Genomic DNA, 19,464 nt, shown 5'->3' with positions numbered 1-19,464 from the left:
GGGCTCAGGCAAGTTTCCTAACATTGAAGCCTTAATCATTTGCTATGAAGCTTCATCACTGAGGCATAAGGCATTAGTGAATTATGTCTTATGTTGTCACCATGGAATTTATAGCTGGGCTATTTTGGCAGATAGATACACTTAAAGTGCAATTCTCCTTTAAATGAAAATCTCACCCATAAATACATCTTTTGTCAGATTATAATAAATCATACTTGGCTATTTCTCAATCGTATCCGTTCCTGAGAGAGATGCAGGGGTGTAGTAATAGGGGGTGCAGGGCAGATGTTGCAGTTGTACCCGCGCCCTGGTAACTAAGGGAACCCAGATGCCCAGATGCCACATAACTAGACACTGGTATTATAAGTTGCACATGGTTGGTGGGAGGCCCTGCTACAGGTTTTGCACTAAAGCCCAGGAGAGTCAAGTCATGGTGTGTATATATATATATATATATATCCACAACACTAATATGTACAACACTATATATATATATATATATATATATATATATATACATACATATATATATATATATATATATATATATATATATATATATATATATAGTATCCTTAGTGTTGTTGTCTCCAAGATACATCTGCCTAGCTATAAACCCATAGAGGCACTAAAATGTTTGTTGGCAACTTAAAACTTTACTGTCACTTGCTAAAAGTCTTGACATGTCATAGTGACATTTCAAAAGTTTTTAGGGATGTTTGGATCCCCTACCCATCACTAAAACGAGTGGGGAGAAGTGCTCAGTTGAATGCTTCTCTCCCTGGCTGGGCGCTCCTGTCTCACAGAAGGAGAAAGGTTCTATAGTAATGGAGCCTATCTTCAGCAGATAGCCAGGAAGAGCAGCAAGCTGTTAACAAATTATACAGAGGAGACCTTCTCAATGATCATTCTAGAAATCAATGATTCAAGCTTTTATCATATCTCTATGACATATCAATTGACATTAAGGCTTTGAAGGATATGAATCATTTTTACCAGTAGCATGAAGTTTTGATGGGTGGGAATCCAGTTACTGATATCCTCACCGATTCCGATTCCATGTGCCCCTCATTTCGGCTTGACTCTCCTAGGACAGTGGAGTGAGCAGTGTATAGATTTATAAAAGGTCTATTGATTTCTATATGCACCATACTTGGTTGTGGAAGAAGAGATAAGAAGAAACAAAGTGACACAACGTTTAGCTGAAAACTTTTGAACACCTTGGGGGAGATTTATCAAACTGGTGTAAAGTAGAACTGGCCCCTAGCAACCAATCAGATTCCACCTTTTATTCCTCACAGATTCTTTAGAAAATGAAAAGTGGAATCTGATTGGTTGCTAGGGGCAACTAAGAATATTCTACTTTACACCAGTTTGATAAATCTCCCCCCTTCAGTATAATGATTGATGGGAGTCTCCGATCCCACCAATCAAAACTATTTACGTCAAAATACTAGGTACCCTTTAAGACCTTTGGCCCAGATTTATCAAAGTGTGTACAATAGAAACTTGTGTGAACTGCCCATAGCAACCAATCATAGTTGATGGTTGGGGGGTCTTTACACCCACTGCTACCTCTGCAGACCTGGGGTTGACATTGGCATAAGACGAATCAATGTTGTCCCCCACCTCCTCCTTCCATTTGTTTCCAGCTAACAGTCTAATCAGATCCAGACACTGGGAAAAAGGAATATAGGATAATTATTTTGTGTGTTTTTGCTGTACTTACCATCAACATTATTATCATTTTTATTAATGTTATTAATTAGCACATTGAATAGAGGGCTGAACAGTACAGCAGTTTACACAAGACTGGAAAATGTTCATTATTAAATATTATGTTTCAGGGAAATTGATTAGCGGAGATGTAAGATCCCCCTTTGCTCATTTACTGTCTGTAGCTTTGCCACTTGTAGTTTATAATTATTTTGTTCTTGCTGTACAGGAAACCACATCTGCATACACTTACTTATGAGTTCTGATCCGATACACAGAATGCAATCTAAACAGTCAGCGTCAGTATATAGTATGAGGGCAGATTAGCAGCCTATGGGTCTGTTCACACTGAGTAAAAGCGGCGGAATTTAGCGGCAGAGCACTCCGCAGCGGAATCCCGCCTGCTGTCTGTTTTAATGGGAGGGCTTGCGTGCCTTCACTTCTGCCGCTCTTCGCTCAAAGAAGTGATATGTCTGCCGCTTTTACTCTGTGTGAACTGGCCCTAAGGCCAGAGTTTACTGACAGAAGAACAACATGCTTAGTTGCAGAATATACTTCTATACAAGTGTATAAGTAAGTAGAAAATGTAACTAAACTGTACTACCATGATACTATCTACATTTCCCCTTCTCACTCAGATATAGAGATGTTACTATTTGGTTTACTATCTGTATTTTTCACTGAAGTCAGATGGGTGGGAACGTTATTTGAAAAAGGAGGTGAATAATAACCGGGGGGTGTGAATATGAGGCTGAGAGGACATGAACCAGGCTTAGGGTTTGTTAATATGAGGCTGAGGGAGTGTGGATCATGCTCAAGGGAGTGTGAATATGAGACTTAATGGTTATGAACCAGGCTCAAGGGGGTGTAAATATGATAAATAGGACAAGGGGTTTGAATGAGGCTCGGGGGGGGGGGGGGGGGGGGAATATGAGGATGAGGGGAGTGAATCAGGATCTGGGGGTGAGTATGAGGATAAGGGGGTGTGGATCAGGCTCAAGGGGGTGTAAATATGAGACTAAGGATGTCATTTAGACTCTGTGAGGTGTGAATATGGAGCTGAAGGTCAGCTTCAGGGCACCAGAGGCTACGCAATGATATAAAAAGTTCTTTGTTTCTTTTTATACTGACCACAGGTTTTCTTTAAAATATATTTTCTCCTTTAGGCTGGTATTATGCGAGTGTATGACATGCACATTGACAGCCATAAGCTCAGGTCATCGAATCCATGGTTGGGGTGTGTCTCTGTAAGGGTATGTTCACACATAGCAAAAGCAAAAGCGCCTGTCTCAGTATCCCAGAGTATCTCTCTGGGAGGGTTCACGTGCCTCAAACGTCCATTGCTCTCGTCTTAAGAATTGACATGGATTCCGCCACTTTTGCTCCGTGTAAAACATATATGTATGGATGCAAAATTGCATAATAATTATAATAAGCTCTTATCCAAATAAAGCGAGTCCAATGATCACCTGATCCTTACCAGTCTGGTAGCTCCTGTTATTAGCCATCATGGCCTTCAGGGTGAGAGACACTGGTTGTAGCAGCAGGTGTCCATATGCCCTACCAGGTTTGAATTGAATGGGTTTTATATACTGAGGATTTCAGACCTGGTGTAGCGACTGCCCCAACAATATATATTAGTTCTCTTTTTGTATCAGACAAATATTTTTCCCTGGGTCCCGGCATCAGACATGCTCCTTCGCTGTCTTATTTAATACAACACTGCTTTTGAAGGTCTTCTTATTTGGGCCTGTAAAAATCAATTGCCCCTGACAACCTAGATAGAAGTCAGCAAGGTCCTGCTAAAATGAAGCTCAAACTCCCATTAACCACTATAAAACAGAGACATTTGCAAAGAGCATTCCAGGAGCTAGATTGCAATGCAGATTAGCGCAAGGAAGCCTGTGCGAGCCCCTCCATAATCAGACCACCCACTTCTTAGCATTGTTCCATATGTACATACATACTTGGACAAGAACTTGGTGTTTTATGAAGGGGGGGGGCATAACTTGCAGCTGGCAATTTTTGTGCACAGACTGCAGTTATTGTTGTGCTTGATGGAATACAGAGGACCCTGGAGCATATGTTAATGTGGAAGGGGGTCCTGTTCCATGACCCATAACTAATAACCAACCAATCCTATGAAACGACATAAGATTCCTAAGCTACAACTCGAACTGTCTCGGATATCTACAAATAAACACCATTAATTCTTCTTGCCTAAATACTTTGGCTCCTTGTTATTGTGTCTCTGCCTGTAATCCCCCCCCACACACACACACACACACACACAAAAAGAACCTGAAAGGGTAAAAGGAATGTGAAATAAGCAAGCAGATTTACAGGAAGACATAAAGAATTGTCAGTAGTGAGAAGCTTCAGTTTATGTGCATGTCCCAAATGACCTTGCTCCAAGGATAAAAAGGGAGGCTGATGAAATGAGTCTACAGATGGCGAGTGATCTCAACTCTGCAATAATGAAATGACACAAGGAAAAAAAATGGGCCAAATACAGTTTGTAAATACAACAAGGACAAGGGACTTCCAGCATCTCGACACTTCACTGGGGTTATTTAAATGGAGAAACAAGTCAGCGCGACCGGCGGGACTCGACCTGTTCTATACTGTTCTGTACTCAGTGAATTGGGGCTTATTGACCAAGTACAAATGACAGAGACATTCAGGACATAGCTGTAAAACAGGAATATATTATTAGAATAGAAAATCTGTATAGTGGCTCCGATTCAACTAATAGTCTGACATTAGTTTACTTACCCTATACAGCGTGGTTTATCATACAACACTATACACTCCCAGCTGTAAATGAATGGGGTTCCTATTATAATACAGCCATGATCATCAGATCATACATTTAAGATCATTCAAGATCATCATTTGCTGTCATTAAGTGTGAATATTGTTTCTATCCTAAGGCTCAGAACTACTTCTGTCGCACGCCGAATGATTTCCATTCACTTCCTGAAACCAGAGATCCTGCAATTGAAATGCAATGTTAGAAAGTCATCATTATCCATAGAATAGGTTTAACATACAGAAAACGGCATAATCTATTTAACAGTGAGCAAAATAGAAAATCCTGTTCGCTTAAATGGGTGTTCCAGAAGAAGAAATTGTTTTAAAACAGGGAACAATCACTTCCCTGGTGGAGTGTGACCCAGCCTCAGTACCTTATAGCTGCAACGTACAGCTCCCTGGCGCTGTGCCCTGCAGGCTCTGGTGGGGCGGCCATTTTTAAAAAGAAACTTTAATCCTCAATCCTGGCACCCAGTATCTAGGCCTTGGGTGCAGAGCCACAGCAACATGTAGTCACACTGCCTAGGCCTCTTCCCAGCCATTCACTTGATTGGCAGCCTGAGCGCTGGAAACTTAATACAAAGGCCATCTGCCAATCAAGTGTAAGCCACTATTCACCAGGAAGGTGATTGGTTCCCTTTAAATTAGCTGAAGCCAGAAAGGTGTAAAGATATGTAAATTACTTCTTTTTAAAAATCCAGTATCAGCTGCTGTATGCTCCGAAAGTAAGTAGCGTATTTTTTCCAATCCATTTACACAAGGCTCGCTGCTGCCACCTCTGTCCATATCGGGAATTGTCCAGAGCAGGAATAAGCCTACAGAGGAAACCTCTCCTGCATTGGACAGTTCCTCTATCACAGTATCACAAGCATCAGTTTATGGGGACGTCATCACTTTTGGTAGGAACACAATAGTGGTGGCAGTGCTGGATTGGCCGCAGGCTGAGGATGGAGTACAATTTATTTTTTACCATATTCTCCCCCAGCTACCAATTTAGAAAAGAAAAACAAAGAGAGACCAGAAATGAGGAGATGTATGTATTTAGAGAGTGCGCTGCATCTTAGAAGCTTCAGCGGGGGTTTACAAATGCACAGTGCAATACTCTATTATGTTAATAGGAGTTTGTAAATTGCCACTTATATCTAACATCTGGCTGCTGTGTTATGATGGATCTATCTAACAATTCAGTAATAATGATACATTGTTGTTACTGTTGTTATTATGATTAGGCCTCCGCTACCTCCAGGCAACAGATCATGCCGTAATCCACCCTGGAAAACTGTTTAATATTTCGGCTTGTTCCGACCATATCATGGCGGTCAGCTGGCCAAAAGCCAGACCTTAACCATGACCCCATGTTGCAATTCGATGCATTTCCACAAGTTACGGTAATACACTGCTACAGCAGTGACTGTAAAATGTGTTACCTAAGTATTTTTTCTAAGTCTAACCTTATTAGTATCATGGATGGCATGCTTCACTGCCCGTCACAGTCTGGAATCTTCTCATCTTTTTTTACATACATACAAGACTATTGACTTTACCTACAAGACTATAGTCCCCGTTAGTAAAATAAAAAATAGGAGTCGCACCTTCTGACTCCAAACAATAGTTTTTGCATTGTTTGCTTATTACCACCGGCCCCATTTCCCTGGCTAACAAATCTCTGTACCTGATGAAGGTGAGATAGACAGTTTTTATATAGAGATCTTCTAGCATGGAAAGCTGCCGTACGTTCAGCAATTCATTGTTTCAGATCAAACCAATATAAATCACTACACTCAGGAGCCTAAAATGACAGGCAATTCATTCAAGAGCTGATCGAGGAAAACAGATGCAGTCTGAGAGTGTGCGTGGCTGTCAGATGACCTCATATGGAAGGTCTTCATAAGGAACATTGGGGAAATTTACAACAGAAAATAAGTCAGAGCGAAAAAATGTTTTGCAACATTGTTAGAAGCCTGTGTTTAATTTACATAGTATAACCCAATCCTGATTTATGGCTTAAATATGTCTGTGGCTTTCTGACTGAATGGGCTGTAATGTGTTTATTGTAATGTTACATTAGTAAGATCTGTTTGTTGTTCTTAATGTAGCCTGCTGACAGACGGCTTATTCTAGTCATATGCCAAATCCGGCTAATCCTTTGTACAGGACACCGGGCCTAGTCACAATATGGAACATATAGAAGATTAAGCTCACTTCTGTATTTTGCAAAGCATTGTACATAGATAAGTAAATGTAGTAGGGAGCTCTCTAATATCAATTTGGGGGTATCCAATGATATTGACCATGTAACACAACTAGACAAAACAAAGACACAAATAGAGTGTGCCCCATAAAGTGCTAAAGTGCTAGATGAAAAGGGCAAATATGATACCTGAATCCTCTATGTAAAAATAATATTATTATGCTAACTCAATATCCAGCTATATAATTAATAATCAAGTCCAGAGTGAAGCACATGGGGGATTTATGAAGACCAGCGTACAAGTACGTCGGTCTTATATAAGACCACGCCACCTTTTCCCCGGTAGGATTCACTAAGAGGCGCTCGCCTCTTAGTGAATCCGGCCGGGCGCCTGAACCTTCACCTAGCGTACTAAATCTACACCTTCTTCTACACTACGCCTCCTCCCCGTCTTTCTATATAAATCTTCCCATAAGAAGACTAAAGTTGAGCTACGATTGGTTCCTATAACCAGATAGTTTGGATTCAGGCAGATAGATAAATCAGGATCACTATGGCTTCACAATCCCCGAGCTCCCCCATGGCAGATGTCAGAGGAGAAATAAGGATCGGGAAGCTATCTGATGTGTGTGGCCAACTATAGATCCAGGTATTCAGCAGAGGATTCTATCTTGTATCACTGTGATATGAGTATGAGAACTAATAGAATTTGTAAAAAGGAAACCCCTTTGTTCACATGTATGAAAACGGAATAAGTTAGTTTAGCCCACCTTTTGCTGTAGATAACCTCTTTTATTCTTATATTTCCTCTTGCTATAATTAATTTTTTCAACTACACCCTGTTAAAAATCTTGCTGGTTCAAGCCCAGTTGAATCACTTTTCTTCCCATGAACCTTCATATTAGCTACTCTTTTCATTGTTACCGAGATGTAATAGAGGAATAAAATCTTTTACAGAGGACACACTAAATCAACTCGTGTAGGAGGCAGAATTGCCTCACATCACAGATTCTAGTGGTGGCAAGGTCATGGAGGCTAGATAGCAATGTTCAGACAAGACACTAGAAAGCCTTTATTTCATTTAGTGATGGAATTAAGTGATTGAGTTGGTGGCTTCTACTTCCAGGGCTCCAGAATGTTCCGTTTTGCTTTGAAAGAGCTACAAGGTTTTTATTTTCACCTGATCTAAGAAATGTCAGTAAGAAATCACTCATGTGCACTTTATATAGCTTAGCGCTCCATTCTCTTTCATATACAGCAGTAAGGGGGTGATTGAAATCTATATGGAGGCTTTGCTACCAACCTATTACTTTACGGGGACAATAAAAATATTGTTTTTATACTATCTATAAAGTGTATAGGTTCATTTATGGGCATAGATAAAGTAGGTAGGGACTGGCAAAAGTAGCAAAAATTGAAATTGGGTTACTGACAGTTTACTTTTGGCTGCCAAATCCTCTCATTCCAAAACAAGAAAACACAACACATTCCCCCTTTTTCCAGAGAGACAAATTCTGGGAAAATGCACCAGGTACATGGACGTACATGACAGCTGAATAGGAACTCTGTCGGCAAGGGGGCACAGCACCACCTTAACAAGAATCTCTCAGCTCAGAACTGAAAAGAGGTGTTGCTGAGCCGCAGCATGCATGCTTCCTCATTCCCCCACCCTTCCCTGCCTTTAATGATTGACATTCAGGGCTCAGTGTTGGAAGCCAAACCCTAAACATTTATCATGCAAGAAGGGGTGGGGAGGGAGGAGACACGCTTGAGAACTGACAGATTCTTCTAGAATTGTTTCTATTCTTCACTAGACTCCATGCATAGGGCTATGAAGATGTTTCCTTTGGCTCATAAATATTCATACGAATTGTCTTGACACATGAGTCAATTGACATTGGTCAATGAGATGCCCACATGCTCTCCTTGCATAGGGACCCTTTGTTGTCTGTGTTGGATAATTTTTTTCTAGATTACTACAATATGGGTGAACCTTTGTTCACATTAAGGATTTTCTCTATGTTGTAGCTGTCAATAGTTGCCCTGCAAATACCACAACTAATACAAGTATTTATAGTGATAAAGGACTGCCTGTTAGATAATGACAATGGAAATAATGATTTAACCAGAGCTATCCTTTAATAATAAGTTACAGTATTCAAGGTGAGAAATAATTGGTAGCCCTTAACCCTTAATATAGATGATAGGGTGGACAGCTCATGTTTTCCATGGAGCCCGGGTTGAAGCTACTGTAGTTGTGCTCAGCTTAATGATCCCACAAAGGACTCTCCTCATTTATGCAGTAGTTTGCTTTTGTATCAAAGGGATCTATTTATGCCATCAATGGCCGAGTAATAGGGGTTGAGTGAAGAATGCAATGGTAGCAAGACTGTGCACTCTCATTTATAGGATGATTAATATGCTGACTATATATGTTATTCGGCCAAGGAGACTACAGTATGTTATATTTGGAAAAGCTGCATGCCAAGGCAAACTGTAATAATCCCTAATGCAACCATGACTATTTTATGCGAGACCTTTATATAAGGTATAATCTACACAGGGTTAGGCTGGCCCTCTAGGGGATCCTCCAGGATGCCCAAGTTCGGACATGATGCTGGGGCTTGACCCCAACAAAACCCATGAAGTGAGGTTTGCTAGTAGGCTGTCTCACCTGGGATAAATCACTATTAGTTCTACCACCTTTGTTTTAACAACTGTATTAATAAATTATATATATATATATATATATATATATGTATTAAGTATAGGCTTTTTATCTGGTCAATCTAAAATACCCAATACATATAAGAAAGAAAAGAGATAAAAGAGATACAAGAAATAGAGCCCCATAGCAAAGACAGAAAGTATTGCCAAGTATTGTGGTGTCTGATTGTGTTCCCCAGGAGAGAAAGGTCTGGTGTTTATCTAGCGTGCTTTCCCTGACCTTTAACTCAAAACCTTAATCCATTATATTTCTGACAATGTGGTTCTTTGAAAAAAGAAAGGATGATATGCAAAGCAGCTATCTGGCTCCACCTTAAAATATGAATAGGCCAAGCCAAAATCTTTCCCTAGACGGAGAAGTGACCCACCTGTAGATGGTTATGTCAGGGTTCTTGGCCCTCATCAGTACAGAGCAGGGTGTTGGCTGGCTAATGTTTCTTCTTGAGGTGAACACCATAGATAAATCACGTCTCTTTATTGGCAAGTTTTCTAGCTTGGCTTATGAGATCTCCATTCATGTTCTAAATCTTCTTAACACAGAAGAAGGCTACCTCAAAAAGGTGGTGCCAGAGACCTGATTCCATATCCATCTTCACAGAATTCTTAGTGGAGAATGAATGGCTTATAAATTTCTATAGATCTTTATGGTGCTCTCCTCAAAGAGGAACATTACCCCTTTGGGAAAGGTGCCTTTGCACAGGTTCTTTCTTACACATAGCAAAAGGAATAGGACTAACCAGACCTAGACCCCCCCACTCAAGGGTCCATAGCAACTGCATAGCCTTTAGCTATGGTATGCATGCCTTAGCTCACATACATAGGGCCCTATTCCACCGGACGATTATCGTTCAGATTATCGTTAAATCGTTCGAATCTAAACGATAATCGTTCGATTGAAATGCAGTTAACGATTAACGATCGAACGAGAAATCGTTGATCGCTTTATAAGACCTGGACCTATTTTTATCGTTGCTCGTTCGCAAATCATTCGCATTGAATAAGACATTGTTCGGTCGTTCGCAATAGATACGAACGCAATAGCGAATAAATAGCGAAGAGAAACGATCGCAATTACGATCATAAGTAACGATTATCGTTCCATGGAAATGACCGAACTTTTTCAGGTCTTTCGCAATAGCGGTCGTTTGAGATCGTTAATCGTTAACGATTATGCAAACGATAATCGTCCGGTGGAATAGGGCCCTTAGAGTGTTTCAACATTGCTGTGAGATCTTGGTTAAATTTTATCAAACAATGACTGTGCACCCAACCAAAAATAATTTCTGTGTACATCTTGATACTTATCGCAACCTATACAAACCAGCCCTGCTTTTACTACTGCTATTTGAAGCTACTTTTCCACAGTCCACAGTATAGGCAGCACAGCCTGAAAAGGGGTTTTAAGTGTGTTGTCTTTACTTATCCTTGGTTCAGAACAGTTCAAGTCAGAACAAGGCCACTGGTATCTGAAACGTCACTCGTCTTGGCTCCGCTTTGCTCTAGCTATCTGACAAACTGTTCAGTTTTGTTGAATGCCTAGAACTTTCCCTGCCAGGTGTGAGAATCTTCTCATGGCTCCCATCAAAGAATTTTTGCTTTGTTATGTGCAGTTGGATGTGCCAAGCGCCACAAGGACAGAATAAAGACAAACTTAAAAGAACTTCTTCACAATAGCATCTACTCATGGATCACTTACAGCCTTCAAACAAAGCCTCCCGTAACTGACAGCCCCCGAGATAAACTCAGAAACCTGAGCTTGATACTATTTTCACGTAGCTGTACATCAAGAGAGAAAAGAAAGAAGGAATAAATCCTAGGCTATATTATGGCTTCTTTTATCAGCGTTCATATATCAGGATTAGAGGAAAACCAAGATACAGCATAAATTGATCCAGAACTCAAATAAATTGATTTAAAGACGTTTCCGAAGACCCTAGCATAGCGAAGACCGAAGACAACCATAGGCCATCTATATCAGATTGGTGGGGTTTCGGGTAACCTGCCAGTCAGCTGATTGAAAGGACTGTGGCTGTGCCTGATACTGTTGATTTCCGTAGCTCAGTCTTATTCATGTTAATGGGGCTGGGCCACATACAGTACCAGACTCAGCCAATACAAAATATATAGAGCAGTGCAACACCTCAGTAGCATGGTACATAGGATGATATTGGTTGCTGACATATCCATGCATGAACAGGCATGGTCCCCATTACCTTCCTTGACCCTAATATAGTCAGCTAGTGACTATGTTTGGTTAATTTTTCAAATTTATACAAGTTTTGTCCCAAGCAAAACCAATCTATGTTGGGAAAACTACCTGAATGTGGTCGCTAGAAAACCACAATCAGATCATTAAAAGTAATGGGGCCAGTGCCTCTTTATTGCTCTCACTGTAAAATGTTCCTGTTTCTTCCTGTACAACAAATGCTTTATATTGGCAAAAAATCTTCCATAGGGAGAAAAACAAATATGTCATGCATCCATATTAAAAAAAAAAAAAAATTCCTACTATATGTTTTTTTTGCATTCTTTTAAATACAGATGTAAAGCCAATAAAACTTACAATATATGAGCCACTTATTGCATACGTTTGCTCGATATAAGTTTCTGGATATGTCGGTCTTCACGTTTGCATTACATTTTTGGGTACACAATCATACAGGCCATATGTGGAGCCTATGATGCAAATGGGGCCTCATTGGTAAAGGTAGTGGTCATGTAAAAGCTTATTCAACATCAGATGACGGAGTGCCGCTGTTTATAATAATTTTCCCTTGTGCCACCACCCGCAGGGAGAACAATGCATAACAGTTCTTCCATATCAAATCCGTAAACTCTATGGTAAATTTTTATTTAGTTCTGGATGGTTTCCAGTCTGAACAAGTTGTCCAGAGATCTTACATTGATGAAACTGCAGTTTATACACAGTTTTGTGAAATAGACACATTCATCAAGAAACAGTAATACGTCACACGTATGATGTGCTTACATTTAATGGCCATGCTTCAAGGGTTTAGATGAATATGGCTGCTTCATACCAGATACAACCAAGTCTGGGAAACCTGTCATAAGGGGACACTCTTCATAGTGGGGGGGGGGGGGGGGGGTTCAAACATTGTTGTTACATTTTTCTGGTGTTTTCAAGTCCTGTAGAGAAGATTATTTGGGAAAAAATGTTATTATTTTAGCATTGACATCTGAAAAAACACCATGAAAAAAAAAATTCCGACAACTTCCTAAAAAGCTATTTGCTACATACTTTACTAGCAACAGTAGTCGCCCGGTATAGTAGAGGGAATCAAATTCCCAGCGCTGCATTCCCAAGGCGGTCAGCTATAAACAAGCACTGCTTCCAGCAGCAGTCTGTATTGTGTAAATGGATGGGGCACGTGGCTGGCATTGTGCATGATGCAACCATTCCTATTCATCTATATTTACATAGGAACAATATAATGACAGGCAAGAGGAGCCTGATGTAAGAGCTTAGTGTATATTCATTTTAAATAAAATCCCATGTAGATTTGCTGAGAACCTGGGGCAGAAAACTGAGGGTGACCCTTAGAATTATGCCACAGACTTGCTAGCAGGTAAGCCTAATTCAATGGGGCTAATGCACCTATGACTTCTTCCTCCTTAATCTGCATGTCAGTATATTTCAGGATATGGTTCTCAAATCTAAAATGTAAAAAATCAGCACTGTATGAACTAACGTCTATTGCAACTGAACATAATCGGATGTTATACCCAGATTTCAATGCAGAATAAGCGTCGTAATCCTCTAAAAATTCCTAAATATATGAGGAAAAAGGGTCTGCAAAGGTAATGCGAGCATGTGTGTCTGTGTGTAATATTTTTGCGGCATATGAATTTGCTGTTAATAACTAAGCCCCAGGGCAGGCACTCATACCTGAAAACATTTGCAATGCTAATTGCATACAGATTAACTGGAAACATATTATGATTAGAAGCGGCATACATATAAAATTGCCATCTGATACTTCCCCTCATGTAACGAAAAAGCACCAACTGATTGAAAACGGTCAGACGTCATCTTTCTTGTGTCATACCGAATTGCTGTGAAGTCCTTACAAATCTTTTCTTGAGCCCTGACCACCCAAGGAGCTCATGTTAGAGATCAGAATGCCTGTAAATAATCTTTAAGTGAAGAACTGGCTGCTTAGATGTGCGGCAAAGGATTCCTATGTGCTGTTGCTTTAAGGGGGAATTCGACTGATTCTTTGCAAAGAAAATGAAGGAACATATTTCAATATCCGCAAACATCTATGAGATAACAAAGCTGCACGTCTAGCTTTCTCTGAACTATAAGAAATACAGCACTTCCCACTAGTGGTGATGCACCTAGCTACACATTGCTGCTTCTCTTGTGGAAAGGAGAACATATGCTGGTGATGAAAAAAGCTATGACAACCTATACGGCCACTATGAGGGCTGGCAGTATATGACATCTCTTTTCTTTAGGAGCCAGACTACAAAACGATGAAATCAATGTTCTGTGTGTGAACTACATTAATTTGATGGACACTGTGAACAACGACCATTATTTAATACACTATGGGGGAGATTTATCAAACTGGTGTAAAGTAGACTTGTCTTAGTTGCCCCTTGCAACCAATCAGATTCCACCTTTTATTTTTCAAAGTCTCCTTGAGGAAAGAAAGGTGGAATCTGATTAGTTGCTAGGGGCAACTAATATAAGTCTACTTCACACCAGTTTGATAAATCTCCCCCATAGTGTATTTGAAGGCCTAAATTACATTGACTTTAATACAGATAATTATAAGGCTATGTTTACACTAGGTAAAAGTACGGCCGTTGTTGCCATCGGCAACAATGCCCATACTTTGTACATTACATATTGATCTATGGGATCCCGGCCAGAGGGTATACACATGGTACACGCTCCGGCCGGGATCCCATGCGGCACCGCAAATAACTGACAATTCATTGAATTGCAGCCGTAGGAAACCTTGTCAGTTCACACAATGAAGCGAACGGCTCCGTCCGCTTGCTTCATTGTGCACTATGGGGAGTTCTGATGCAGCACGCATCAGAACTCTGCAGCCGGAAAGATCATCCGGCCGGGGTCACGGAACAGCCGGTCGTTCACAGCGTGTGAACATAGCCTAAATTGGTAATAACAGATGTTATTTAAAATAAAAAAAAAACTGCATCCGCCTTTTCTCATTTTTTTTTTTTTTTTACATAGCCATGGTAATAAATTTGATTATGCTCTGTTGTTTTGTGTATTCTTGCATTGCTAAAACTTGTTTCTTTTAATATATTACACATACATGTATGTCAGGAAAATCCCATACCTGAAGACATACACCATACAGCTGTATACGTTGCCCACAGACTTCCATTTTTTTGCACTTTTTAATACAGTAAAAAAAAACAAAAAACGCTAAAGGACATAAACCAGACGTCTTTGTATTATTCAGCATATGTGCCAGGAACATTCACAATGTATGCATAGTTGTCTGAGCATAGCATTACTTTCTTATAGCACATTTCTTGGATCGAGCGAGTGTAGTATATACAGTACCTCATATTCGCTCTTCCTCCTCTTTCGCCCAACAACTAAGTAGCATTATGTTACTAAGTCTATTTGTCATTCTGGAGTCCAGAAAGGAAGAAAGGTGGCCATTCAAATAGGATTTGTATTGACGGCCATGTTAGTTGTCACTCAGATTTCCCAGAAACAACTAAATGCAATGAAACTGAATTTTCTCAAAATAAACTTCACAGTTCCAGATGTCATTTCAAGGGGCACTATAGTCTGAACTCTATATAAGTTAACGCTAAGGGCCATTGGCTTATGGGAGTTGTCAAGCACCCATTGAGTTGTAAAGGAACAGAACGCATGACTGTCTGGGCTAGCTGCCTCCGCATCAGGGGTGAAGGCAATGACTGCGATGTTGCCCATTGTTGTGACTGGTAATAGCCATAAGCAAAACATCAAAAAGAATCTTCGTATGTTAAACTTGTAGCCTTCAATAAAAGCAAGCTGTCCACACGCAACAAGCCGTGCTAGGGAGAGGGAGGAAACAAGACGGCAGTAAGGATTGCGGTGTTAGAAGCATTGCGGCCTCTTTCATGTACAATGTATACAAACCGGATCCGTCCTTTTTCAAATATTCCCCCAGAGGCGATCCGTATTATTCAAAGCTTAACAGTAACTGCAGAATAATAGATAGCTTGTGACATGGAGGCAGCCAGCCAGCTGGATATAGGCTATGCTACACTGTTTGCATTAAGTGTCTTATATTTTAAGGTGCCATGTTAAACAAGGCAGGAGGGGTGACGGAATTCACCTAGTGACACATTGATAAATAAAGAAAGTGATTTTAGCAGCTCCAAGTACCTGGCGGGGAATTCTGTCTTTCTAAGGTACACATAAAACTGTGATTTTTCAATGGTAGAGTCTGAATAGCTCCAAAAAAGCATTGCGCTGAGGTTGTTATACTTAGTAGATTGTGAAAGGCGACATTACGTGGATGAATTTCAGTTTTTAAGAACATTACTTAGGATGAAATATATTACCTTTGCAGAGAGATTTCATTCAGAGAGGGTTTTTCTAACTAAACATTCCGCTAACCGTGAAAAAAATATAAAAAAGCTATTTCTGGCATGGTAAGCGAGTCTGCACTTTTATACAAATGTGGTAAAAGTAACGAAGCTATGTAGTGATGTAAATTCCATACATTCAGGGTTCGAAGATTTAGTTTCTGCAGGACTGTCCACATCTGCTCTGCGGGATATATAGGATACAGCCGAGGCCAGAGCAGGGTCTGTGAGGCCCATGGACAAAACATGTTGGGGCCCACATTTCAACCAGGTTGAGAGCAATACTTTCCTCATATGCTATAATGCTATACTGTATGTAAACTTTTTTTCATACACATATAACATTTCTATATGCAGGCTATATGTTAGGGTATGTTCACTTTACGTTTTCAGCTCTACGTCAAGACTCAATGGAAAAAGGATGCTGAAGTGCAGCCCAGTGTGCGGACGACGGCCCCATTGACCTGAATCGGCAGGACGGAGTCATTTTGTAAGTTCTGATCATTTGCTGGACGTATACTTCGTTTGTGCGGGACTCAAAAAGACGACACTTTTGAGTTCTGCACAAAAGAAGTATCCATCAGGCAGATGGACAAAACGTAGTCACAAAATGACTCCGTCCTGCCCATTGAAGTCAATGGGGTCATCGGCCGCACACCAGGCTGCACGTCAGCATCCTTCTTTCATTGATTCCCGATGTGTAGCCTGACGTGGGGCTGAAAACATGATGTGAACATAGCCTTCATTGTATCCAGTAATGTTTTAGGCAGGTAGGGGAAAGATGTAGCAAAATAAGAATAATTTCAAATACAAAAGTGTTAATAGTTTATTTTTATTAATTTACAAAAATTTTAAATGAATATAAGAGAAATCTAATTGCAAATCTAAGTGTGTGATCGCTATTTATCTTCAGCATCAATTCTTCTGGGTAACTTCTTCTGAGAGGTTGTTCCTGATTAGAGATGAGCAAACCAGGTTCGGGTTCGAGTCGATCCGAACCCGAACTTTCGGCATTTGATTAGCGGTGGCTGCTGAAGTTGGATAAAGCCCTAAGGCTATGTGGAAATCATGGATATTGTCATTGGCTGTATCCATGTTTTCCAGACAACCTTAGAGCTTTATCCAAGTTCAGCAGCCACCACTAATCAAATCCCGAACGATCGGGTTCGGAGAGACTCGAACCCAAACCCGGTTCGCTCATCTCTATTCCTGATATCTTAGAGAACTAAGCATAGATCTTATGGGGATGTAGGCATAGTCAAGTCCTACTGTCTCTTCATGTAATCCAGGACAGACTGGATGATGTTTGTTGAGATCCCTTCTAGGACTCCACGTACTTCTTTAGGGTACAAACACACACAGCAGATACGGAGCAGATACGCAGCAGATACGGAGCAGATACGCAGCAGATTTGATACTGTGTTCAGTTATTTAGATCTAATCTGCTGCGTATCTGCTGCGTATCGCAGCAGTAAATACGCAGCGTATAAGCCGTGTGTGTTTGTACCCTGACGCTGAAAAAAATTCTTAAAGGTTATCCATGCTTTGAAAAACATGGTCGCTTTCTTTTAGAAACAGCACCACTGTCGTCCTCTGTTTGGGATTCGTTCTATTGAAGTCAATGGAGCTGAACTGTATTACAACACACAACCTGGGGACAGGGGTGGCCCTGTTTTTAATAGCTGTGTTTCCTCTTGTCCTGGATAATCCCTTTAAATAAAAGATTAAAACATCCTGAACCTTTAGGGTCAAATTAGTGATAAATACAAACATTTTAAATAGTAAAAGCGCACTACCAGTTATGCCCAAAAGGTGTCATCCTATTCTGGTTACATATATAAATTGTATGTTATACAGACCAGTATTAGTATTTACAGTTTACTCTTTAAATGTAATGTATACAATGTTTTATTGCATATTAAGGGTAATTACAAAATACTGGTGAGAACTAATATTTACACTGGTAAAGGACCCTGCTAAGCTTTTGTTAAGAATTTAAAATGTAAATATATAGCAACAGATATGTATGGGTGTCTGGATGTGTGAAGAATATTGTCAGTCTACAATCCCCTCTATGCACAAAATCCTTACTAAAAATGTCTATATGCAAACAAAAAAAATCTAAATTACAGTAATCTCTATACCTATAATATGTTACTACACTCCGACTCTAGACTTTCTGTGTATCCAAGTGCCCTACAGACTTCCTTTTTGTCTCTGAAGTCTTGCACGGCTTCCTGTTTTCTGTACTGTAGCCTGGATAGTTACAGCCTGGGTTTTTCTTAGAGTTCATCTGCTGATAACATTGAAGTTGAAACAAAGGATGTTAGGCCTAGATTTATACATAAGGGAAATCATTGTTTTTTGCTGACGCATCACCTAATCACAGAACACAGGATTTAAAGGAGAACTCCAGCAAACTCAGCAATATAGCTGTTTCTTTAGACTATGATTTACATGAGGGATTTGTTAGGGGATCACATGCATACATCTCAGCCAGACCCTCAGATATCTGGTGTTAGATATGGTACAGATTAACCCTTTATCGGGTCTAATCCATGTGTGGACACCCATCATAGGTTCCATACAGGGTTCACGTCAAGAATTCACTTTTTGATATCATTTCGTTATCCATGACACAGTTTTTCAGTCTCTGACAGAAGAAAGAAACTGTGTATGACATCATATTACAGCTGTTATCTCCATTGAAATCAGTGTCAATTTTTATTTATTTCACATGGATTTTAACACCAACTATGCATGTGACCTTTCTCAGCAATGCTGATTGGTTGAAGGGAGGAGATAAATTTGTTGAAAATATTTTCTAGTTTCCCACTAGGAGGCAGTTTAGAGCACAGATATAGCACTACTAAGCCAACTTGTAGTACCAGTAAATGTACCTGTACCTTTAAAAGGGTTATCCTGTGAAAATCTTTTTCTTTCAATCCAACTGGTGTCAGAAAGTTGTATAGAATTGTAGTTTACTTCTATTCAAGAATCTCAAGTCTTCCCATACTTATCAGCTGCTGTATGTCCTGCAGGAAGCGGTGTTTTCTTCTCAGTCTGACACAGTGCTCTCCGCAGCCACCTCTCTGAGACAGGAACTGACCAGGGCAGGAATGGTTTTCTATGGGGATTTGCTACTGCTCTAGACAGCTCCTGTCTCAGACAAAGATGTTAGCAGAGAGCAGTTGATAAGTATGGGAAGACTTGACAATTTTAAATAGAAGTATATTACAACATTATTACAACTTTCTGAAACCAGTTGATTTGAAAGAAAAAGATTTTCGCTGGATAACCCCTTTAAGCAGTGAACGCCATTTTTGCCGTTGTAATGCTTTGTCAACCAGAACCAAAAATCACCCTTTTTCTGAGTTATTATAATCTTATATTCTGAGAAATACATTAACACATTGTGCTCTAAAACA

The 19,464-nt window shown here is 40.1% G+C and overlaps 1 protein-coding gene across 1 annotated transcript in view; it reads left to right on the top strand.

Moving 5' to 3' along the window:
• MAMLD1 (mastermind like domain containing 1) overlaps positions 1-19,464 on the top strand; it is a 176,789-nt gene that overhangs the window by 143,779 nt on the left and 13,546 nt on the right. The window lies entirely within an intron of this gene.

This window comes from Dendropsophus ebraccatus, chromosome 10, assembly GCF_027789765.1.
Source record: "Dendropsophus ebraccatus isolate aDenEbr1 chromosome 10, aDenEbr1.pat, whole genome shotgun sequence".
In the NCBI taxonomy this organism is placed as follows: Eukaryota; Metazoa; Chordata; class Amphibia; order Anura; family Hylidae; genus Dendropsophus; species Dendropsophus ebraccatus.
Note: the sequence above shows the minus strand (reverse complement) of the source record. Positions and strands in the feature narration are given on the sequence as shown.